Genomic DNA, 26,461 nt, shown 5'->3' on the forward strand with positions numbered 1-26,461 from the left:
TTGATCCACGGTTAGTAGATGCAACCATGTAATTTCTTTGAGTTCCTTGGCGCATTTTCAACTCATTCCTGGTCGCTACCCTCTGCAGGAGTGGAAGAGACCTTTCAGTCTATTTTTGAAACCAAATTGATTATATTCTGAATTGTAATCCTAATCGAAAATCACTTGAATGCGATTTTCTTTCCGACAACTGAAAGTCCCTTAAACAGAAGCCTTTATTGATATGCTACTCCGTAAGGCTGATTCATAATCATTTGAATCCGAATTTCTTTTCCCCATTTCCAGAATTCCTTAGCCAGCAAGATTGAATGTATACTTCGCAAGGTCGATTGAAAATCTTTTGAATCCGAATTTTACAGATAATATGGGCTACTTGATGCGTCCAAAGTTCCTGAAGATACTATTCGTGTTTCTACTTTTAATTACGCCAATTCTAGCGTCTGGACGTGTATTAGACGATGACGATGCCTTAAAAGAAGCCGCGGAAGGAGAAGGAGGTGTGAAGACTAGAGATGGAGGTTCGGTTGAGTCTTCTGAAACAGTAGAAATGGAGGATTCTGAAGATTGGGATGAATTTGGATATTCAGGGGACAGATCAGAGGAAGACCTTGATCCGGGGTCATGGAGAAGGGTTTTCGAAAATGCCTCAAGCACCGAAAATATATCTGCAGATGACCGCTTATATTTATCTGGTGTGAATAAGATGATGTTTGCTGTCAGTGAGGGCGAGCCAGAACTCATGAAAGAAGCGGTAACAGATCTTCAGCTGGCTGCCGATGGAGGCCATGCACATGCCCAGTCAACGCTGGGTTTTTTGTACGGGAGTGGAAATGGAGTGGAACAGAGCGATGCAAAGGCTTTCTTGTATCATCATTTTACTGCAGAAGGTGGAAATTTTCAGTCAAAGATGGCACTGGCATACACCTATCATCGGCAGCAGGTACAGTTGGTTTGTTTTTTTATCATTTTATTGAGATGTGGACATAGGTTTTCACAGTAAAATCCAGCGAGGGAGGAACGACTCCGGGAAAATCTGTGTGCGTGTGTATACATGTTATGTTTGCATTGTTGTTCCCGATCACATCTTGATCAGGATAACGAGGTAATAAAGAAGTATTAAGATTTTCGCAAAAGCTTTTCTAGAAATTTCCATATGAACAATAATTGCACAAAGAAGGCAAGGCCCATTTCCTTCCATAGCAATTTATCATCACTGGGAACTAAGAATCTTAATCTAGGCTGAACCAACAATAACCTTTTATATGCTTCCGAAAGCTAATTTTAACTCAAATGCAACTGCATGTCAACACAAAAATACTAACCAAGGTTTTAAGAATTGTACTACGATTTCTACAAGCTTTCCAATGCTGCAACTGTAATAGCCCCTGTGTGCAATGAGTGATACAATTATGTACTTGATCCCTGTCTGCAATATGTGATTCATTTTTTATATCCATATGTAAAATATAGGAGAGACGGTTACATGATGGATTAAACAGCAAGATAATGGTTTATAATACTAACCCAAATAGTAGGGATTGAAATAAAGCATATAATAACACTGCTGCAGCCACAACTTGCAACAGCAATTTTTAGGTGTACATTCTGGTCTGATGTTACATTATGTACTATCCCCAATTGGATATTCCCCCAAAGATCTTCCAGAGTAATCTTTAGAATACAAACAGATCATTCGTGCAGTAAACTTTCAGATTAAACAACAAATACTCATATAGAAAACTTCAGAATTTGCTCTCGTTATTATAATATTCAATAGTACAACAGTATGACCAGCAAAGCTTATGAAGAATAAGTTATTGCATTATACATTTGCAATACAATAACCAGCTATTAAAAACCCAATCTTAGACAGAGTTTTACAGTCAGATTGGAAAACTAAGAAAAAAACGTGTAAATACACATGAGACACCTGCTGTGACATCTCCACGGACAATGGGGTTGCGTCCATTGTCTACTGGTACGAGGGTTTTTGTCCCGAGACTGGTTGAAAGCTGAAGCTTTCCAAATAGCTCTCCAAGAGAGAAACTGAAATCTGAATCATAAAACCAAGCATGCTCAAATGAATGAAGCTTTCCTCTTTTATGCTCATAATGGTGACCCTTCCATTTCCTCCGGTCCTTTGTCTTTTTCTTCCTTGTCACCTTTGGCTTTAACCCACTTTATAACATTAATTTGTCCCGTTTTTTAAATTTGCATTAAACCCCCTTGAGCCAAAATTAATATTTTATGAAGAGGACTTTAGGATCTCTAATGTCCCAAAAAGGGGACATTACAAGTCCTCCCTTCTCGAGATTGCTTGTCCTCAAGCAACCGGTACCGAGATCCCATATAAATCTGCAGGTAACTTTGTAGCCCATCCTGAAATCATATCCTGTAATACAATGAAACAAGGTGTTCATCTGCAACTTTTTAACCATTGAAATTCCTAGATCCCAAGTCAATCTCTGCTACTCTGCTGTTTCTGTAGGATGTGCGACTCTGATCATAAACCTCAAAGTGTGCAGTATCACAACATGCTCCCCCCAATGCAAAGCACACCCTATGTTGACTCTGGATGCCAAACCAACTTTTCAGCATGATCCTGGGAGTAGAAATAGATGATCGGTGAATCACCAACCTCATGATTCAGCCAGCTGAACAAATGGATGTCTAACACACTGCCCATATGCAAGGAAACCAAATCATCCTATCTCAGGATGCCATTGCCATAACTCAGATCAGCATCAAGAAGGTCAACAGTGTCACGACTATGTCGCTGAACTAGAAAGATAAACAATTCATATGGAACATGTCGCAACATGTGTGGCTCCCACTCATCTACCAGCAAGTCAACAACCTATGTAGGCCAATTAAAATCTGAAAATCTACTGACAGTCCAAGTGGTGAAGCTATTGATAACTGGAGTATGCAAAAAGATAAAATCGCAAATCAATAAGTAGGAAGCTGCCATATCATAAGATCTTGGTGATAAATCTCTAGGTAAGCTGTAAAAATGTTCAATGCACATTAAGGACAACTCTGAATTGTCTACTTCACCATAAGTATCATCACTAAAATTGACATCTTCACACATAGTTTTCGAAGTAAAATTACTTGGTTCATCTTCCACCTCATGATAAGGTGAGTTCATATAACTATTGTTGTAAAAATCAGAAATATGTTTTGACTTCTTGCTGGTCCTTGAAGCTTTCTTCATCATAATGAACTGCATTTAGAGACAGTGAAGTGGGGAACCTAAGCTCATCTTCATTGTCACCTAAGTGATGATAGATTGATGCGAGGGGAAACAACTCCCCTATAATACAAACTCAAACTTCATAACATAAAACATACAAAGACTCACGCCATTCCATACACAACAGATTGCAACACAACAAAATCAATTCATTTATACGAATTTTGAAATGAAATTTACATCACATGGCCTGTCGAGGGTCTCTCAAGATTTCCATACAATTTGTTTCTCAGCTCTGTTCATTTTCTACAGCAACTTGCCCTCACTTCACTTTCCTCTGCATCAAAATCTCACTAACCTCATTACCACTCTCTAATACCAGGCCCAAATATTGATTTTCTATGCCCTGGTCAAAATCTCTTTCCTTCAGGCAGTGTTTCACATTCTACGTTATGCTGCTTCCTTCCAAACTCCTCCTTCAACACATTCCCCTCCTTTATGCCCTTATAGTTGCAACCTTAAAATATCTTTAATATACAAATTTTCATTGTGCAAGACACCTAGTAAGCTAGTATTCTCCTCCACATATTTACTCATCTGCTGCATTTCATTCCCCCTTCGATGTTTCTTGTCATATTCTTCCCAATGGGCTGCCACCTGCACTATTTCTCTGCTCCCTATTACATGTATTTGGGCCTCCATTTCGTTTGTCCCCACCACCGGTAATTACTGTAGGCATTTTTTTCTACTTATTCTTGACTGCTTTGATAAAAGGCAGCCTTGGATTTTCAAGGCATGAGGATGATGGCCAAATGTTTTGAAATTGGTGTTACACCTGCCATTTGCCAGAGCTTGTAGAATTTTGCATTCACTTATTATTAAATAAATGTCCATACCCTGTTGCAATGCACCCACTCTGTCATGGGAGATGCACTGGTAGAAAGTTTGTGAGCATAGGCTTACAAAAGTGGAGTTGAGTATGACCCTTTGAGATTGTGAACAATCTGCAGTGAACTCCATCATTGATAATCGCCCATTTCTTTTTCCTCTTCTTCCAATATCCACTTGGAACACTCTACTTCCTTCTCCATGAAATCTGCACTCAACTCTTCTTTGCCACCATGGAATTTGGTCCACTTTCAACCATCCTTGGTAACATGCTTCTTCAGTACCCTTAAAGATCATCTGCATACAAATCTGTACTAGCAACAAAAGACTTCATTTTTCACTTCTTCATCACACACCAATTTAATTTTTATCAAATTCAAGATAAGGCATTACCTCCTCTGCCGCTGCTACAACTTCTTTTTCATCTTCTACCACAACATCCTCACTTGTCATATCCCCTACTCCATCACACAAATCTTTTCCTGCATATAAATCAGCACTAACAATATCCATTCGTACCATCTCATTTATATTCACTACATCATTCATCTGAACATGCAAATAATCTTTCACAAATTCAAGAAAGTATGGTTTTACCTCTTTCACATGCTTTTCTGCTACCACAACATTTGTCTTCATACTATCTGCTTCCATCTTTAAATCTCAGCTTCCCCCATCTTGAGTATCTTCTTGGCTTGTCATAAAAACTCCCATTGTAATGTCCCCTCTTTAGTTCGACATGGCATTGATCATGGATTTGCCTATTCCAGACTCTCGTAGGCAAATGGTGTGGAAAGAGAGTCAATTCTGCGGATCAGATAGTCATATCTTGCTCTTGAAGAAGTGTTAAGAGGTTATATTTTATCATTATTTGATATTGGGGCCCACATGTTATAATTTTAATTTGAGTTGCACTTTTTATTTTATAAAATTACTTTATTATAAAAAGTGCATTATAATGAGAATTTATAAAGGATGTTTCTAGAAGTTCTAGCAACTTCTTAGAAAAGTGAATAAATAGAGGGCTGGGCCTCTCATTTGGACATGCTTGGATTTGAGAACTCTTCTACTTCTTCATTGTGAAGACATTTGTGGACTTTGGATCTGTAAATTATTATTCGATCTTTGGGAACGGATCACTCCCTTGGATTGGCGACTTTGAGGTTGTGAAATATCACCTGAATTGTTGCATAATTGGAGTTGGTATTCAGCCATTTCATTGGAGCTTATTGAGAATTCGTTGTTAGGGTTTGTTTTTGGTTGGAATAAGGATTTCAGATTTGCCCTATCATTGGAGAAGCATTTGACAAGAGTTTGAAGACAGAATAAGTGCATTTTCAGAATTGGCAAAGCAGGGTTCGGAACCACATAATTGCTCATATCTCCTCAACCCCTTGGAGTTATTTTTTTATGGTTTTACAGGGTTACTACCTAACCCTAGGCGCCCATTTTCCTTGCATTTGGGGGTCCCAAAAACCCTAATATTATTTTATTTCAGCAGCCGTACAGGTACGGCTTGGTACGGCCCTGCTAGTGTGGGCAGCAGCAGCAAATTAAGGACAGTTTGGGGGTACGGTTGGAGGTCTTCATCAACGATCTGCAGCAAAACGTGGTGTTCTTCCATAGTTCTTCAAACCAGGTTCTTGCATTCTGAAATATATGTCAATTTTTGGGTAAATTTGCTGTCATACAGTCATTGTAATAATCAGTCCAGAATTGGTAATAAAATAATTTTAGAATTTATTGCATTGTAATTGGCTTTATATATATTGTAATTCTGTGATTATATTCTGAAAGTATCAAATCTGAAATTACCATATTCTGAATATTGTTACTGTTACACGCCAAGTGTTTGACAAAATTCCTAAGTTCAGTTTGAGGGTTTCTGTGGCCTTTATAGAGAGGGTCATTACAGTGGTATCAGAGCTATAAGTCCTGCCATCCTGTGGAGGTCTTATAGGGAATTTGGAACAGCTGGATAGGAGGGAAAGTGTTTGACGAAATGTCAAAACACTAAAATCAGAGCATGCGACAAAGGCCTTATAATTTCCGCAATACCAAAGCAAGACAAGATAGGATTTCTGACCTGCAGAGCGAACAGTCTAGCTCATCTATCCAGGTGGACATAGAATCTAGTCATACTGACACAGGGGAGGTATTCTTTGATCAAGACTACGACTACAATATGGATAGAGGTGGGAATATTGGTCCAGATCAGCGAGAGGAGAGATTTTTACAGTTATTAGACACTTTGGCACAGGGACAGCGATTAGCAGAACAAAGAGCACAGGAACAGAACCAGAGAATGGAGCTTATGATGCAGATGATGGCTCGACAAATGGGGTTGAACGCTAACATAGGTGGAGGAAATAATCAGAATGGTCACAATCAGAATGGGAATAATCAGGATGAGATACATAATGGAGGCGAACAAATTGGGAACAATTTCGGTCATGCCCCCCAGCAAGCTAGGACAGTGAGTTCGAGGCCTATGATTCCTACGTTCCTTCCTAGAGCTCCAGAGCAGCCGGTACCAGAACCCCAGATCACTGACATACAGGATCGGCTAAGGAGAGATTGGGAAGCAGGAGGTCCAGATTTTACAGCTGCAATCACCTTTAGAGAGTATATGGATGTGCGGATGAAGCATATGCCCCGTGGACAAGACAGGACTCAGAACTATGAGCTACGAAAGAAAGTAGGAAAACTACAGTTACCATATTATGATGGCTCGGGGAAGTCTACAGCAAGAGCTTGGGTTCAAAAGCTTGACACATACTTTCAATTGAACCCTATGTCTGAGGAAGAAGCTATTAAGTATGCAGCAATTCACCTGAATGGGTTAGCACACGAGTGGTGGCATCATGGTATGATCACTATGGGTCATGCACACATTACCTCATATGTGGAGTTTACGGAGAGACTGATTGAACGTTTTGATAAGAAAGATCCAGAACTCCATTTCAAGGAATTAGCCCAGCTTAAACAGTGGGGCTCATTGGAAACATACATTTCAGAGTTTCAGAAACTTGCAGTGTTAGTAACAGATGTATCTGAACGAAGGCTATTGGTTTTATTTATGGATGGGTTAGTTGATCCGTTGAGAGGGTGGATTAAAGCTCTCAACCCTCCCACTTTGCAGGAAGCCATTAAGAAAGCTCGTGACATGGATTCCTCTTCAGCTTCTAAAAATAAATTTCAGGCAAAGAGTTTCCCTTCAGGAAAAGATAAGGACAGGAAACCCTTTCATAGAGAGGCACAGCTACCTAAGGAAGAAAGTAAGAGGCTGGACAAGGAGACACTTAATGACTTGCGTAGGAAGAAGCTATGCTTCTATTGCAAAGGCCCGTATGAGTACGGCCATGACTGTCCTATGAGGCCAAAAGGGAAGGCCAACCGGGCAATGTGGGCTTATTACGAAGGCTCAGATTCAGATGGTTCAGAACATCATGATGAGGATCCTGATGAAGCAGAGGGAGAGCAGGAGATAGACAGTGCAGGGCAAAGGCAGGAAACAGAGCTACATTTACAGGAAGCACGACTGTCTAGTATCCAGAGAGAGGGATCTTTCAGACTTCGGGGAGTCTTGGTTGGACAGAAGGTTATTACATTGTTGGACACAGGTGCCACGCATAATTTCATTGATGCACGATTTGTAGAGAAGCGTGGACTCATTACTGAGGAGTTCGAAGGACTAAGAGTCAAGGTAGCTGATGGATACACTCTTCGTTGTGACAGGATGGTACGAGACTTACCTTTGCGTTTGAACAACTATGAGTTTAAGGCGGATTATCATGTGGTCAACATGGGTGACATGGACATAGTACTTGGGATGCAGTGGCTACATTCATTGAAGGTGGTTACCCTGAGATTAGAGGATATGGAGATACAATTCGAAATGAATGGTAGGATTCATGTGCTAAAGGCTATCCGTAATGGAGACATCAGGACTATCTCATTTAGGCGGCTGGAGAGATTAACTAGGCATAATGATATAGAGTGGGCAGCAGTTTGTACTTTGATACCTACACAGGAGGAGCAACATAAGGTGGAATATCATCCTGATATTCAGAAGTTGAGGATTAAGTACGAAAAGGTATTCAGTGAGATTCCACCAGGCAGGCCATCGGACAGAGGTATTGAGCATATTATTGAACTGGAGGAAGGTGCTAAACCTATCATGATCACACCATATCGACATCCAAAGCGACTCAAGGATGAGATCGAAAGGACCATTGAGGAGTTGCTAGCTATGGGGCACATCCGACCTAGTAAGTCACCTTTTGCATCTTCTGTTGTTTTGGTAAAAAAGAAGGATGGAACGCTTCGGATGTGTATTGATTACAGGGCATTAAATAAGAGAACCATTAAGAACAGGTATCCTATTCCTCGCATTGATGAGTTGATAGATGAATTGCATGGGGCCTGTTATTTCACGAAAATTGATTTGAGATCAGGATATCACCAGATCAGAGTCCGTGAATAGGATATTGAGAAAACTGCTTTCAGATATCATTGTGGGCACTTTGAGTTTGTAGTCATGCCTTTCGGCCTGACCAATGCACCTGCCACTTTCCAGTCCACTATGAACAGAGTTTTCCACCATCAGTTGAGGAAATTCGTGCTGGTGTTTTTTGATGACATTTTGATCTATAGCCGATCATGGCAAGAGCATCTAGAGCATTTGGAGACGGTGTTGAGCATTCTACAGAAGGAGTCCTTGTATGCAAAGGAGTCCAAATGTGACTTAGGGATGACCGAGCTGTTATATTTAGGACACATCATTAGTGCAGAGGGAGTGCGGATGGATCCTGAAAAGATTCGTGCTATTGTTGATTGGCCTCCACCAGAGAACCTTACACAGTTGAGGGGGTTCCTTGGTTTATGTGGTTTTTATCGCAGGTTTGTCAGTGGCTACTCACGACATGCAGCTCCCATGACAGATTTACTGAAAAAAGGGGAATTTGTGTGGACTCAGAAGGCACAGGACTGTTTTATGAGATTTAAGGAGATAATGACTACGTGCCCAGTTCTAGCATTACCTGATTTCACGAAGCCATTTGAGCTTCAATGTGATGCATCTGGAGAGGGAGTAGGTGCTGTACTTATGCAGAATAAGCACCCCATAGCTTATGAGAGCAGGAAGCTCAGAGGCCTTGAGCGTTCATTCAGTATATATGATAAGGAGATGTTGGCCATCATGCATGCTTTGGCCAAATTCAGACAATATCTTGTGGGTAGCAAGTTTTGTATTAAAACTGATCATAACAGTCTGAGGCATTTCTTGGGACAGCAGGACCTGAATGATCGCCAACAAAAGTGGGTAAGTAAGTTGCAGGCATATGATTTTGACATCTCATATGTCAAGGGAACTCAGAATGTTGTTGCAGATGCTCTATCTCGAAGGCCACACCTCACTCTTATGGTTCAGATATCAGAGGATTGGCGACACTTGATTATAGCAGAGTATGCCAGGGATACATGGGCCTCCGATATAGTAGAGGGAACAGTGATTGATACCAGATACACACTTGTGGATGATTTGATCATTTACAAGAACAGGATTTACCTAGTCCCAGGATCGAAGGTTAAGCAACTGATTATGAGAGCACTTCACGACTCACCGACAGCAGGCCATCCCGGGTACTTCAAGACTTACAAGTCAGTTCGAGAGCGGTTCACTTGGAAAGGGCTGAAAGCTGATGTTTTGCAGTATGTTCGAGAGTGTCTTGTTTGCCAGCAAAACAAACAAGAACACAGCTATCCGGCAGGGCTCCTACAGTCACTTCCGATTCCCGACAGGAAGTGGGAATGCATCTCCATGGACTTTATCACAGGTTTGCCCAAGGTACAAGGACGAGATTGTATTTATGTGGTGGTAGATAGATTAACGAAATATGCTCATTTCTTTCCTATCACCACTACACATTCAGCAGCTCAGGTGGCAGAGGTTTTCTTTCGGGAGGTTTTCAGATTGCACGGCTTGCCTCAGAACATTGTGAGTGATAGGGATAGCCGTTTCATGAGTCACTTTTGGCAGGAGGTATTCCGGTTATGTGGCACGGAGCTTACACTCGGCACTAGCTATCACCCACAAACCGATGGTCAGACAGAAATTGTGAACAAATGGGTGGAAGGGTATTTAAGGAATTATGTGGCAGCTCAGCAGCGAGCTTGGGTCAGATGGATATATCTCTGCGAGTATTGTTACAATACTACATATCATATGACTATACAGATGACACCCTTCATGGTACTTTACGGTTATGAAGCACCTAGTTTCTTGGATTTGTTGTTGAGCGACAGCCGGGTACCCAGTGCAAGTGAATTATTATAGGAGAGTAAGGATATAGTTGCTACCCTCAAAGACAATATTGCAAGAGCTCAGAACCAGCAGAAGCAATATGCAGACCAGAAGAGAACTGAGCGTAGTTTTGAGGTAGATGATATGGTTTACCTCATGTTGCAGCCATACAGGCAATCTACTCTTAAGAAGAGTGGTGCAGAGAAACTTAAGCCACGCTATTATGAACCATTCAGGATTATCAAGCGAGTTGGTGAAGTGGCTTATGAGTTGGAGCTTCCCGCAGACAGCAGAGTGCACAATGTGTTTCATGTGTCACGCCTCAAGAAGGCGTTGGGTCAGAATGTGGTGCCTTCTGCAGTATTACCTCCTTTAGACGATGAGGGAAAATTGATTTTAGTACCAGAATCCATTCTGGAGAGCAAAGAAAAGCAGCTTCGTAGAAGGGTGATCAGAGAATACTTGGTTAAGTGGAAAGATTTACCTGTTGAGGATGCTACTTGGGAGGGGGAGGCTATTTTGCAGCACCCGGCGTTGAGATTGCTTGAGGCCAAGCAATTTCAGGAGGGGCGGACTGTAATGTCCCCTCTTTAGTTCGACATGGCATTGATCATGGATTTGCCTATTCCAGACTCTCGTAGGCAAATGGTGTGGAAAGAGAGTCAATTCTGCGGATCAGATAGTCATATCTTGCTCTTGAAGAAGTGTTAAGAGGTTATATTTTATCATTATGTGATATTGGGGCCCACATGTTATAATTTTAATTTGAGTTGCACTTTTTATTTTATAAAATTACTTTATTATAAAAAGTGCATTATAATGAGAATTTATAAAGGATGTTTCTAGAAGTTCTAGCAACTTCTTAGAAAAGTGAATAAATAGAGGGCTGGGCCTCTCATTTGGACATGCTTGGATTTGAGAACTCTTCTACTTCTTCATTGTGAAGACATTTGTGGACTTTGGATCTGCAAATTATTATTCGATCTTTGGGAACGGATCACTCCCTTGGATTGGCGACTTTGAGGGTGTGAAATATCACCTGAATTGTTGCATAATTGGAGTTGGTATTCAGCCATCTCATTGGAGCTTATTGAGAATTCGTTGTTAGGGTTTGTTTTTGGTTGGAATAAGGATTTCAGATTTGCCCTATCATTGGAGAAGCATTTGACAAGAGTTTGAAGACAGAATAAGTGCATTTTCAGAATTGGCAAAGCAGGGTTCGGAACCACATAATTGCTCATATCTCCTCAACCCCTTGGAGTTATTTTTTTATGGTTTTACAGGGTTACTACCTAACCCTAGGCGCCCATTTTCCTTGCATTTGGGGGTCCCAAAAACCCTAATATTATTTTATTTCAGCAGCCGTACAGGTACGGCCTGGTACGGCCCTGCTAGTTTGGGCAGCAGCAGCAAATTAAGGACAGTTTGGGGGTGCGGTTGGAGGTCTTCATCAACGATCTGCAGCAAAACGTGGTGTTCTTCCATAGTTCTTCAAACCAGGTTCTTGCATTCTGAAATATATGTCAATTTTTGGGTAAATTTGCTGTCATACAGTCATTGTAATAATCAGTCCAGAATTGGTAATAAAATAATTTCAGAATTTATTGCATTGTAATTGGCTTTATATATATTGTAATTCTGTGATTATATTCTGAAAGTATCAAATCTGAAATTACCATATTCTGAATATTGTTACTGTTACACGCCAAGTGTTTGACAAAATTCCTAAGTTCAGTTTGAGGGTTTCTGTGGCCTTTATAGAGAGGGTCATTACACCCATATATTTTATACCTTTACCTTCTTCAGGCTCTTCTTCAATCAGATCCTCATCTTCAAACTTATGACCAAGTATAGTGTCATTATCACTCCCTATTGCTCTGCTCAGGTTAGCAACACTTGATGTCGTTACCTCGTCAAAATTACTCTCATTTTCGTCTAATTCGAACTTTGAAATTCTAGTCTTGCTTCTAAATAGCTCGGCCAATATGGCTACTTTGTTTGTGAGATCCTTCATCCCATGCTGCACCATCTCTTTCTTATCTGCAATGTTTTTTTCCCTAATCTTCTTCTCCTTTTTCCCAATATCACTGTTTCTTTTAATTAAACTTCCCAAAGCCCCTGCCATTGTTCCTTCTATCTCATCAATCATACATGCTATTTCTCTAATCTCTGTTTTCTGTCTCTGATGTCTATAGAAATAGATTCTTTCTTCTAAGTCCGAAATCTGGACTCTTGGCCTCACATCTATTTCCTTCATTGTGTGAGATCTTCTCTTTCTCTTTGCTTTTCTTACACCTGATGTGTAAGTTTCTTAGTGCGAAGTTGCCTCAAATCGGCAAATTTTATTTTGACTTCCAAATTCATTTCCCAGTTACAAAATCTACTTGGCAATCTGTCTGTACATAGAAGATACACTTCATTCAACCCATTTTGAGAAATCTGGTGCAAACTGCCTCATGTTTGACGATCTGTTTACACATCTAGGGACCTCCTGACAACTCCACCTTCGGGTCTTGGTGCCAAGCTGCCTGCACCCTTAGGAGCGGTAGATCTGATACCATTGATGCAAGGTGAAACAACTCCCCTCTGAACAAACTCAAAACTTATAACATATAATATACAAAGACCCACAACATTCCATACACACAACAGAGTGCAACACAACAAAATCAATTCATTTATTAAGATTTTTAAATGTAAATTACATTACACAGCTTGTCAGTGGCCTTGGCCTCTCAAAATTTCCATACAAGTTGTTCCTCAGCTCTGCTCATGTCCTACAACAATTCATCCTCATCTTACTTTCCTTTGCATCAAAATCTCTCTAACAAATTGCCGACTCTCTATTCCCAATCTCAAATATTGATTTTCTATTCCCTGGCCAATATCTCTTTCCTCCACACAGCCTTTCACATTTTTTGTTATGCTGCTCCCTCCAACCTCCTCTTATGCCGTTAAAATTGCCATCTTAAGCTATCTCCAATTTGCAAATTTTCATCATGCAAGACACCTAATCAACTATTATTCTCCACTACATATTCACCTATCTGCTGTGCTTCATTCTCCTTCCATATATCTTGTTATGTTTTTTTTTCCGATGGGCTGCCACTGTAACGTGCATAAATTCAGAACAATAAATTAATGGCTAGTTAATACGTAACATGCATAAATTTAAACTAGAAAGTAACAGCTAGTTTCGATATATATATATATATTTTGAAAAGCTAAGCAAGATATAAATTTGAAGTAACTAGCATTCAGAATTGATCTAATATTGAATTCATATATGAGCTTGCACAAGCATAAATTTTATACAACTGAGGGGAAGTACACAAATAAGTACAACTTACAAGAATCTGAAATGCAACCTTCGATTCTACTCATAAGAGACTTTCTAATCATTTAAATCATTTATACTGGTAACAAGGGAAAAAGGAAGAGTACTCACAATGATTCTGTTGCAAATGGTGACAGGCTGTCATGAATGTCAGGTCCTCATCATGGGTGGGGAAAAGACATCATTGGGGCATTTTACCACCCATACATGGATCATTTCAATCCTCCCTTGCTCACTTCTTTCTGAAGTGGGCCCAGCCCTCCGCAAGGGATGAGGTAAGAGAGGTAGCAAGCATCCTAGGAACTGGCATGAAGGTTCCTACTTCCCAGTTGGTCATACCCTCAACTTCCTGTTGTTTGATAATGACGCCTGACTGCAGATAGTATCCGGAACACTTAGGTTGACCCACACTGCAATAGTGCATCCTGGCCAAGGTTTTCATATATATGATGCCAGCCATCTGCCCTATCCCACTTGCATTAAGGCTCTGGTTTAAAGAGATGATCAGTGTTGGAATTTTTAACCAACTTGTAGTCTTGGGTTTTACCCCCACCCGGTCTTAGTGATCCCTCAAACTTGATAAGAAACCTTCACCTCTAGTTAACTTAAGCTCAGACCTCTTATCACATTAGGGTAAGTAATTAACTAATTGATAAAGAACTGGAAATTATCATTAACTTGTTTTACTTTGCTTGACTGAGTTTCTCAATTGCTACTGTTGTGTACAGTTACAGCAATGTCGTGGCTTCATGATTTAATTGGAACACACATTATACTTTCGAATCTGTTTTGAAAAGTGTGGTTATGTCCACCCTTAGCATGCAATTTGGATATACTCAGCCTTTGAAAATTTACCAATTAACCAGATTGTATTCATTTAGAGTTTTAAGTGAAGGAGTATAGCTACTGGTCAGGAGTCTCTTTCATTCTAACTGGTGAAGAAAGGGAATATTTGTCTAGAGGATTTTGATATTCGAATTTGCAATCTTTCTTGAAACTGTCATTGTGTTTTCCCATGCTAGCAGACATAATGGTGTGCACGACCGTGCCTATTATATAAGACTGAAAGGTAAACCAGTTACAGCTTTATAACCTTAGACTTGCCTCTGACTGTTATGGTCCATATTGATTTTCAAGAGTAAAGAACATTATGAGAATATAAGACTGACCTTCAAAAGTCTGATACAAGAACTCTGTCTATTTCCTGCTAAGTTTTTTTAGAAAGCATTGAATATACATGGGCTCTTGTTATGAAACACTGCTGTTATGTTTTTCTATTGTAAGAACTGAGTTGAAAATTCAGAGATATCTTTGCTAGAAATCTAGAACTACTTTTATCATCTATACATGCACAATCTTTCTTAACTCACATTCATTTCTGAGCAAAGAGTTTATTTTAGTGTAGAGAAAAGAGTTTAATGTGCCTGAAAAACTTCAAATAAGCGCTAGAGAGTAGGAGTTGTTGAGGCTATAGCTGATGGACACCTGACAGGATGCAACAAGCAGTACCGTCCAATGAAACCTAGAGAAGTAGAAGAACAAGAATGATGGCTGTAGACTTGGTAAACTTGGTAGACCAGGAGTATTATGCTCTCACACCAACTTCTATTTTCTGAGATTCTAATATCTCACGGGTGGTGAGGAAGTTAAAACTGTAGATTTAATTGCTTAAGCTCTGTATGAGCTAACCAGACCCTTCCTCACTACCTAGCTACGTTTCTTGCTGAGCAGTGTCTCATACTTGTGAAAATTTGCTTTCTTCTTTCCGTACTCCAAGAACAATATGACAAAATGAAGTAAATCACTTCTTGCAAACCTCCCACAGTATTCACCCTAATTTGCCTTCATCTATGCCATTTGCAACAATTACTCATCACTATGGATCAGCCACCACCTTATGTGTACGAGTGTTGGAAACTAATCTTCCCCTCACGGGGTTCTTGCGGTTAAAATTAATATCACAGGCTTTGACTAATGTTGATTAAATGATCATCGAGTGGTTCTAAAGAATACCGCAGCAATGATAGCTGGATGGTGAAGAAGAATCAACACAAGGAATTAAATAATCTTTTAAGGAAGGTTTGGTTAATGCCAAGGTCGTAGCTTAGTAGAAGTATATTAATTAAAAAAAGCAACATTGAGGTATAACATGCTGGATTAAAAGTTCAATTTTTTTTAATAATATATGTCCAAAAATTGTCTAGCCCGCATTGCTCACTCATGTAAGTGTGATTATCCATGACTCAGAAACTTGAGTGTCTATAATTTGGCAACTTTGCATAACAAATGATTACTCATGGTGGTTATATACCCCGAGAGTCCAGATGGCTTGATCATGGTAATCACAAAATTTATAGAGGTTATGATGATCGTGATAGAATTTTTTTTTTTGGAATGTGGAGAGGAATTATCCGATTAAGTACACCTTTAGTTGAGGAGTGTTGATGCGACGTATTGAAGACCTAAGCCTACTAGGATGCACTATTTCATTGCCTAGTCAGTCTTACCAGTATCAAAAGATCTTTACCACTCTTAAGACCGTTGTACCTCATCCCTCTTTCCCAACGATACCATTCCCCCTTCAGGATTGGCTACCATGCTCTTGCATTTAATTCCAGAACATGTCGTTAGACATTAATGTTTAAACTTAAATAGAAATGATTTGAACATAAAATTACTTCTATTCAAAAGAAGATATTTCAACAAGTATTTAAATCATTTGATCAAAACCAATTCGTTAATAACCTTAATTACAATTATTAATACATCAAAACGTAATTTAAATCATGTAGTTTCCATTTACACAATCTTCATGAAACTGGAAACCGAAATCTGCCTAGGGCACAACTTGCAAAACCATGGTTTAGACCATATAAAACCATTTAGGGCGCATAGGTAAAACCACTGTATAGCGTAAAACCAATATCATTAAGGGTACAAAAATCATTGTTAAAGTAACTACAAACTGTTTAAGGCACATTTACAAAACTACTGTTTACTGTAAAGGCAAGTCAACTAGGGCACATAACAATAAATGCCATGAAATATAGCAGTTCCAAAAAGGAGTCTGACAGCCACCTCCACTATTCCTCCACCCCCTATCACATGTATCAGGGCCCTTATTTCGTATGTCCACACTCTCTTTAACTCATGCAGCCCCTTCCATAACTATGCAGTCCTGCCACATATATTAGGCATTTTTTCCTATCTTGTCTTGACCATTTTGATAAGGCACCTTGCATTTTCAAGGCACGAGCATGCTGGCCAAAGGTTTGGAAATTGGTGTTACAACTGCCATTTTTCAGAGATTGTAGAATTTCGGGTTCACCTGCTATTAAATAAATGTCTATAGCCTGTTTCAATACACTCACTCTGTAATGAGCAGGCAGGATGCTCCTGTATCATAGATCCTTAAATTCTTCTCAATCTGGCACATGTCTCAAACAGCAGTTGCAAGCCACCTGGACAGACCTCAAGATTTCACAGTTAGGGTGTTTTGTCCTCAATTGTGGAAATTTTGCTTTTCAACCTATGGTGCAAATTTAGGAAAGTCAGATTACCCTAATGAACAATGGAAGCAAGTAGGTCCTTATTTCAGTGTAGTGTTTTAACACACTTTTCAAGGGCGCTGGAGATTGGCTGGTAAACAAGGGACATGTCTGTCATTTTTTCCGCACTTTCAGATTTTGATGCTCAAAAATCTTACTCCTTGTGTGGTTTCCTTGAGCTGTAGATTCTTCCATTTCATCAATTACCTAGAATGACCTTGTTTCTTAGCCTTGTTTACCTTATGTTGATGATAGCTTTGGGCTCCAAAATTGTTTTCCTTTATCATCAAGTGGTGGCATAGCCTTCTTAAGGCACGACACATGAAAGACATTGTGAATTCTGTTGTTTTCTGGATGTTCCAGCTCATATGCAACCCACCTATCCTGTGTATGATCTTATGAGGTCCATACAGTTATGGTTTATGCCTCTTTGCATTGCTCCCATTTATGGATGACTGCCTATAATGTTTCCCACCTTTAAAGTTCTCTCCAATTGATGGTGATCAGCATACATCTATTGTTTATTTTGGGCATATTCACATATGACGATTATAATTCTAGCAATACCTCCAAGGTAGAGCCACTTAACCTATCTTATTTGTTGGCTTGTAATATAAATCCTCAAATATCTTTCTAACCACTTGTTCACAATCTTTGTTTGCTCATCTATTTGAGGATGGTACATGATGCTTGGAGATAATGCTATACTTGTCGCTTGGAAAAGTTGTTGTCAACACGAAGTAATGAGCCTGCTGTCACTGTCATTCACATATTCCATGGCAGCTCATGTAGTCTAAATACCCCTCTTAGAAACAAAGCAGTCGCTTGTGGAGCTTTGTATTCTAAAGATATGTAGCAACTTAACTAAAATGATCATACTTAGTGAGTCTATCCACTAACAAAAAGATGCAATCCTTACCTTGTACATAGAAAGATCTTTGATGAAATCCATAAATATGCTTTCCTGTTTTTGATTGGGAATAGGCAGATGTTGCAACGAACTACTTGTAAATGCATATTCTACTTTGTTTTGTTGACAGGCAAAACAATCCCTAAATGGTTCACAACATCACCTTTGAATCCTTATGAAAAATGTTTTGTTTGTATGTGTTGTAGTATGCTAGTTGACGATCTAGAGTTTTTCCATTACGTGGTCTCAAGATTTTCTTTATTTTGGGGCAAGATACATCGGGTCCTTGTAAAGGATGCGCTCATTAACGGTTCACAACATCACCTTTGAATCCTTATGAAAAATGTTCTCATGTTTATATGTCTTGTAGTATGCCAATTGGACCATCTAGACTTTAGAGGTTTGCCATGACGTGGTCTCAAGATATATATATTTATTTGGGGCAAGATACATCAGGTCCTTGTAAAGGACAAGCACATTAACTACTCTGTTCTTGTCATATTGTAACATGCCATCGAAAATATCAATAGCGAAAGTGGTCTTGGCATATTCAGTTGTTAGAGAAACCTTCCAATTCGTAGATTCATCGGTCATAAAATACAAATAAGGTTTCATAGATAATGGATTAGCCATTACATCATTATTCGTTCAATTCTCAATGACAAAATCATTGGCCCGTAGCTTGTTTGACCATTTTTGCTATGTGTCACGAAAATTCATAGTTTCAAAACTCTCTGTGAGTCAAGCGGGAATCTCGGGTCCTCGAGTTGGGTCAGGCTTGTTGGTTCCGGTATGATGAGTCGAGTCAGCCTGCCTGTTTCAATATATGATAGCAAAAGGGTGAAGGAAAGGGTAAATCTTCATAAAAGTTTCAAGGGTTTTGTCTCTTTGCCGAGTCACAGCCGAGTCCGAGTTGGTTCACTGGTTGAGTTATCCTTGCCAAGTCAGGGTTGGGTCTGAGTTTGGGAACTTTGCGAAAATCCATATGAATGAGGATCAACTTCAAACTATCATGATTTGTATCTACCACAAATTTTCCACAAACCAAATATCGCCTAAGCTTGGTTATTGCACGCATGGTGGCTAGCACCTCCTTGTTGTAGATAGAAAAACTACTCTCCAATTCCTTTTACTTACTATGCTCGACTGAAATGGAGCTTTTTTTACATCAATACTACTCCAATCCCCTCTTCTGAAGCATTGCACTTTACAACAAAAGGAATCGAAACGTCTGGATTATCCAAAACATGACATGAACTCTTTACCTCCTTCAACTTATCAAGAGCTCTCCTTCTCGTCAAATCTGTTAATGGGGCTTTTAGTAGTGAAAGCCTTTTGACAACCTTTTGTAATAGTTGAATAGATTGAAAAATCCTCTCAAGTGTGTTATATTATGAGGTGTACGCTAATCCATGATAGTCTTAACCTTCTTATCATTTGTGCTAAGTTGCTAACCCCTTTGGCATAAATCTGATGCCCTAGTGTCATGTCCCAGCTATAATAAACAAGATCACAACATTGTTGAATATGAGTGCTGCCTTATAACCTTGATAAATTCATAATATGAAAGAGGTGACTCTTTTAAGGGAGTCGATGGGGATTTGTTAGGCAGCGATTCCATAATAAAAATCTGTGACTGCTATAGCAAAAAGATGTGAGTTAGTTCAGGGGTATAACCTTTCTAAAGTTTGTGATGATAATAAAGGTTGTGACTTTTTATCCTACAATGGAGGATATAAAAAGGAGATCTGGATTTTGATGGCTACGAGAAATTTTCAGTTTGGAACAGTGGGAGTGAAAGAGGTAAAGTACATGGTGGAATCCCGGTGTTTATAAAAGAGAAATGGTATGATGTGGTAAAATTTGAAAAGGAGGATCCTAATAAGTAATAGATATGGCTGCGTATAACAACAAATGGGACAATTTTCAGATTGGCAGCTTGTTACTTTGCCCTGAAAAACTCTAAATTCTACAAAAAGGAAGTTGGACAATGAAGATCTGTTTGCATTGCTAAGAAAAGATATCTCTCTATTCAGCACTATAGGCAAAACAATACTTGTTGGGGACTTAAATGCAAGGCCAACTAACAATCAGTCTTTACATTTGAACAATGACAAAAAAGGAGAGAGTAATCCTTTATGGTTAGTAGAAATCGGGGACCAATCATGCAAAAAAGCCTCAGAGGATGGTGATGGGGTGTTTATTATTTCAGAGAAAAATTATTGGGTTGAGTAGTATGCTGAACATGCTTATTTGTAGCAACATGAGGGTATGGCCAACTTTGGGGGATATCACTTGTAAGACATACGATGGTCAAAGTGTGGTGGATTATGTTATTTGCTCACAAAATTTTGCTTCTAGAGTGGTAGAGTTCAACTTCGTGAGTGTTTTGTAGAGATTAAATTTGATCACATGGCCCTCTATAGTAATATGGAGTTTGTTCCAAGTATTCCACATGATAAATAAGACTCCCACAGGCAAGGCAAAAGACAATTGTTAACAAAGGTAGAATTCTCATCAATCAAGAAAACAGGGTTATATTCAGCGCTGCTCTTAAACATCAACTCCTTAGACAATATTTCAATTAATGAAAGGGACAAGGAGACATTTGAACATTTGCATAATAGTGTGTTGATTCCAATTATACATAAGGCGTTAAAGACATGTAAAAAACAGGCAATAGGAAGAGGGGTACAAATACACTTCGAACAAACCCGTGATATGATGCAGAATTTGAGGCTGCCAAGAGAGCTATAAGAGGGAAAGATCGGTGCAAAGAAAACAAGAGGTCATATACAAAGTTTATCTAAGCAAATAAGGAGCATGTTATTGGAAGGAGGATGGAGTAATACGTCTTGGTAAACACAATCCCAAAGACTTTTGGAAGGAACTCCAACAGAGGAAAAAAACAAGCAGAAAATAATATTACAGATTACTGATGGTTAGAGTAAGCGAAGTTACTTTATGAGCAGACACATGAGAATGACACATGAGAATGACTCTCCCCTCATTGTTAACACCTTGGTGGAGTTGTTCATGGCGGATAACACCAAACTGGGAATAAAGAAATTGGCAAGTGGGAAGGCAAGTGATATTGATGAGCTGTTAGCTAAATCTTTAAAGTGGGAAGATGATCTGCTTGCCCTCCACATCAAAGGGGTCTTCAACAATGCTATATAGGAGGGGTTTCCGTCTAATTGGACCACTAGTGTAGTTATCACTCTCTTTTAAAATGGGGATGTCATTATCAATAACCCATCTAACTATTGAACAATTATGGTCAATCCTCTATTCAGCAAACTTATCAGGAGCATGGTGGAACAAAGAATCAGTAGTTGGGCAGAAGGTGAAGGAAAAAGAACAAAAGGGCAAGCAGGCTTCAGGCCTAGGTACTCCACTATTGATCATTGCATCACTCTTCGACATCTTATAGAGAAAGTATGGGACAATCAAGGGGGAAGCTTATTGCTGTTTTGTAGATTTCAAGGAAGCTTTTGGCACAGTTCCTAGAGACAAGTTGTGGAAGATAATGGATGAATTAGGTATTTCAGATGAGTATAGAGCAGCGATGCCTATATGAGAGGGTTTGGGACAAAATCATAACTAAAGAAGGAATGTCCAAAGGCTTTGGTAGTGATATTGGTGTCAAGCAAGAGTGCCCTTTATCTCGCACTTTGTTTGGCTTATACAATGATAAACCAGAAGCATTGTTAGACAAGATTGAGGGTGAAGGGGTCCATTTGGCAGGGTATGTGGCGATGCTTCTCCTTTATGTAGACGATCTTATTCTGATTTCAAAAATTGCTCAATGGTTGATAGATCATTTAGGGGCTTTTAAGCACTTTTGTTATGAGGTTGGAAAGCAAGTGATCACCAAAACAAAAATTAGAATTTTTTTCTTTGAATAGGAAGGAAAAACATTTATCCTTTCTTTTTGAAGGCAGCTCATTAGAAGTGGTGAAAGATTACAAATACTTGTCGATTGACTTCTATTATTGACTTATTTAGGAGGCTTGTAGAGCAAAAAGGATTCAGGGAGGGTGGAAAACGTCATACCTACTTCAGAATAGATGCAAAAATATTGAGCTTTAGGATTGGAAAACCACAAAAACTTTATTTGGTTTGCTGGTCACACCGATTGTCCTTTATGGCTACAAGGTTTGGGTGGGCAGCATGACTAAATGTGGTTGGAGACAAGTAGAAAGGATTTAGAAATACTTAATCACAAGCAGTCTTAAAGTCAAGACTTTAGTGCCATAAGAAATTCATTTAGCTGAAGCAGGTAGTTTCTTGTTGGAGGCGGCATCAATAACTCAACCTATAAGTTATTTTAAGGAAACTTGGAAACGTGAATAACCAAAGATGGCCTAAGATTGCAATGAATGAGGACTTGGTCCGTAGGAGGAAAACATGGATGATAGAAAACATAAAATGGCTAAGTGGAACATCAAGTTACAAGAATGTCCTAATACCAATATGGAAATAAAAAAAGTTTGTCATAGAGAAATTCCGGACTGCCATATGGACTAATAACATAAGTCGAAAAAGGCTCACTATATCAAACTCTTCAACCAACCTGGGAATGTGATGATAAGGTTTACCTAGGGGCAGCTATTAAAGGGAAAGCTAGATTGTTAGCAGCTTAGTTGAGGATAGTTTCCCATCATCTTAGATTCGAGATAGGTAGATGGAAAAGGTCCAAAGAGGAGTGGGAAGAAACTATTTGCGGGTTCTATGAGATAGGTGCGATTCAAACTGAATGTCACTTTGTTAGAGAGTGCTCAATGCATGATGACATCAGGGCTCAATGCGAAATCAGTTCAAGGGCGGACAACATGCACAACTTGTTCAGAGAGTATAAGATCAATAAAACTGCTAGTTTGATCATCAAGTTACATAGTAGGAGGTCAATCTTGGAAAATAATTTGGAGTTAATGTGAGGCTGTGATCCTGCGGTCTATTAGACCTATTTGATCTTGTGGACGTCATTAAAATTCTTCCTTCATTTAATCAAGATATTTAATTAGAACTACTATAGCAAATTTGTTTAGCAATCTATTTTGACTTTATAGAAATGTCTTGTAAATAGGAAGGACAACTAACCTAAGTTCATGATAGTTGAAGAACCAAAAATCCTAAATGCATCGATGAGAAATATTGCCATGCATTTAGATTGGTGGTTAAATGGACTAGAAAATTATTCCATGCTCTTGGGCTTGGTCAAGGAGGCGGTCCAGCCTCCAAGGTGGGCCGAGGGATGGAATAGACTAGAAATCCTTACATGCTTTCACAATACAATGATGGCCATCCTCAAAATTGTTATTTGCAAGCATTTCCAATCAATTTTAACATGGTTGACTATAGGAATATGCCTTGGATTAAGTTCTACTAATATTAGGGCATATTGATTTAAATATGAATGATGGTCATATAGATTTAGATGCTATCATAGGTTCTTGATATTAAATGTTTTAATTTTAATCTCTTGCAATTATTATTGTTTGCAAGCTCTAAACTAGGAGCAACCTATGAAGGGCTTACAATGCTAATTTTATTATAAGTTTACAAAGTTATATTAATACATATATCTCATTTCTCATCTTGAGTTGGAATTGTTGTTTTAGGGTAGAAGTGTAGATTATTCTAGAAGGGGTCATTACAACTAGATATAATAACTCAGTCAAACCAAATTTGCATTTTGATTCCTTGTCAAATAATGACTACAGCTTTGGAATACTAAGCACCTGAACTATGTGCCCCGAATGATCTTCCCATGTCTTACTATAAATCAAGATGTTATAAAAGAGAACTAGAAACACTTTTCACTAATTGTTTTATAAATACTTGGTTCATGCAACACTAAGATGTCATGCTTTAGTCAACCTAAATAGTATGACGAATAAACCATGTTGCCCAATGCCCATAATGACACTCAAGTTTTTTTTATGCACATTTTCTTTTATCATCCTTTTTGACGATTCCTTGATCATAGATCAATTTTGAAGTACATTGCATCATGGAGCTTATTCATCAAATTAATAATCATGGGGATGGGTAGCTGTTCTGGCTCCATAATGATGCACATCCTTGTAGTACCATCCTTTTTCTTGACCAACACCACATAGAAAGCACAAGGCATAGAGTTGGGTCATATGTTTAGTATATCCAATAATTCCAATGTCTGATGGTTTTGTATGAACTCGCCAAGTCAATGCAACCATTGCACATCCAAAGCCAAATCTGTCTCATAAGTGTCAACAATATAAAATATTCCTACTCTTTGTGTCTCTATAGGGTCATCTCAAGATGTTGAATCATTTTGTTGTAGAGAGTAGTAAACCCATCAGCCATTGTAAGATCAAATCACTCAAAATCATCTTTCTTCAATCTCAACCTAGTCACCAACTCTCATTGATGAAGTTATGTATAGCTCTTGTTGAGTCTCAAAATTGCAGGTTGTCAAACCCTAAAGGTATGCTAGCCTTATGATCAAGCTTAACGATGAATTTGGCCAACAAATTGGATTTGATCAAAATGATCAAATTCCCCTACACTATTGGTTTTGCTAGCTCAAGGTGAGTGTACTTCAATATGATTAAGCAAATTATAATATGTAATATTAAATTGCTTTCTACTTCTGAGTGACATGCATGTACAAGATAGATAATTATCTACAAGATTGCTTCCTAGACCAATGAGTTTTCCATATTAGCCTTTGATTTCACAATGACCACTTCAAACCCTCTTTGGTGATGGTAGTGTTTTTTCCTTTTATCGACATTTACTCTAAACAATTGACAATACATAACTGCAGTTACTTCGTTGACATTAGTCTCCTCGATGAAGCTATTTATTTGTATTGTCAACCCATTTGTCACAAGGACTTGATAGATCTCTCTAGGATGCAGTTTCATTCGTTGCCAACGTTCCATTAACAACACATAGGAATAGTCTTTCCGATGAACTCTTTGATGATGTGTTTTCTTTTGTTGAGGAGAAAATGACAAGCTCTGGTCAATGAAGAAATCTCTGATTGAAGAATGGGTTTTTTATTACTTTCTTTTTATCAGGCAAACTTTGCATAGTGTCTCTTGGATATTACGTGCCCTTACCAATGAAATCTTTTCTTTTCTCTTTTAGTCGGTAAAACCTAATAAGTCTCCATGATGAGGCCGCCCTACGCGAGTAGTATAGTCAACCACCCTTTGCGAAGGCATGGTGGAAATGCATTCTTCTCTAGGAGAAGTCTAAGGTGAAGTCATGTGTGCGACTGCATGACTTTGATTTTGTGCTCATGAAATAAATATGGTGAATCATGTTATGTTGAGATAGCATGTTTCAATGAGAATCTATATGATGAGAATTTATCATTGACATCTTTGGTGGCAGCTATGTGTGCTCGTCATACTAAAGATCTCTCTCTCTTTCTAAGAGGGATTGTTGAAGAGTTTATCTACGATAGAGATCTGTATCTCTGATTTTTCTATTGAGAAAATACCTTTATATAATATCAACAATTGGAGAAGATATTTATGATAATATTATATGAAAAGACTTGTGTCATGCAAAGAGTCACGCGTTCAAAAATATGAAGACTTGTTTTTGGAAATTGAAGAGACCTTCATTTGTGATGTGAAGACTTTCAATTCTATATATATGTGTGTGTGATTACTTTGTATAAATACATTATCACATCAAGTGGAAAGCATTGTACTTGAAAAAATTATTAATAAAAGAGATATTTTTCTGGTGTCGTTGGGTTTTTGTTACATCCCAATTTTCGACCCAATTTAAAATGTTCAGAGCTGTTGAGGTTCACATGAAGTCAGTTGACAGTTAAATTTGTTATAATCTTACGAAATGGTAATATGGTTAGTCGTTATAATTTCATATAAAGATAGCATGCTAGTTAATTGTTTATCATCAATTCATTATTTATTATTAATAACTTGTTATGGTAATACAATTTAATTGCGGAGAATTTTCTTGTAGGGAGCACGTTGAAGGGGTGGAAGCATTGTCAGAAAAGAATTGGGCACACAAGCATCACCGTCATTGGGCAAATGTGTATGAATCGTGAATCACCATGGTTGAGGATCTAACAACTGCATAACAGGATAATACATTAGACACACATGAGCTATTAAATAAATAATTTAAAACATAAATTAATTTAATTAAAAATAATACGTACCTCAAAGGTTTTTGATTGATCTTTTCTCCACATTGTTATAATATATACCTATTTATGTACACAGATACAAGAACAAAGTAGCAC

The 26,461-nt window shown here is 38.6% G+C and overlaps 1 pseudogene across 1 annotated transcript in view; it reads left to right on the forward strand.

The window, feature by feature from the left end:
- The first annotated feature begins 224 nt into the window (after positions 1-224).
- Positions 225-26,461, forward strand: part of LOC149535061 (ERAD-associated E3 ubiquitin-protein ligase component HRD3A-like) — a 35,743-nt pseudogene continuing 9,506 nt past the window's right edge. The window contains exon 1 of the transcript XR_016357145.1: positions 225-940. The product of XR_016357145.1 is annotated as an ERAD-associated E3 ubiquitin-protein ligase component HRD3A-like (transcript). The remainder of the gene's footprint in view (positions 941-26,461) is intronic.

Source organism: Cupressus sempervirens, chromosome 10, assembly GCF_028749045.1.
Source record: "Cupressus sempervirens isolate cs-2001-9-10 chromosome 10, ASM2874904v1, whole genome shotgun sequence".
Classification (NCBI taxonomy): Eukaryota; Viridiplantae; Streptophyta; class Pinopsida; order Cupressales; family Cupressaceae; genus Cupressus; species Cupressus sempervirens.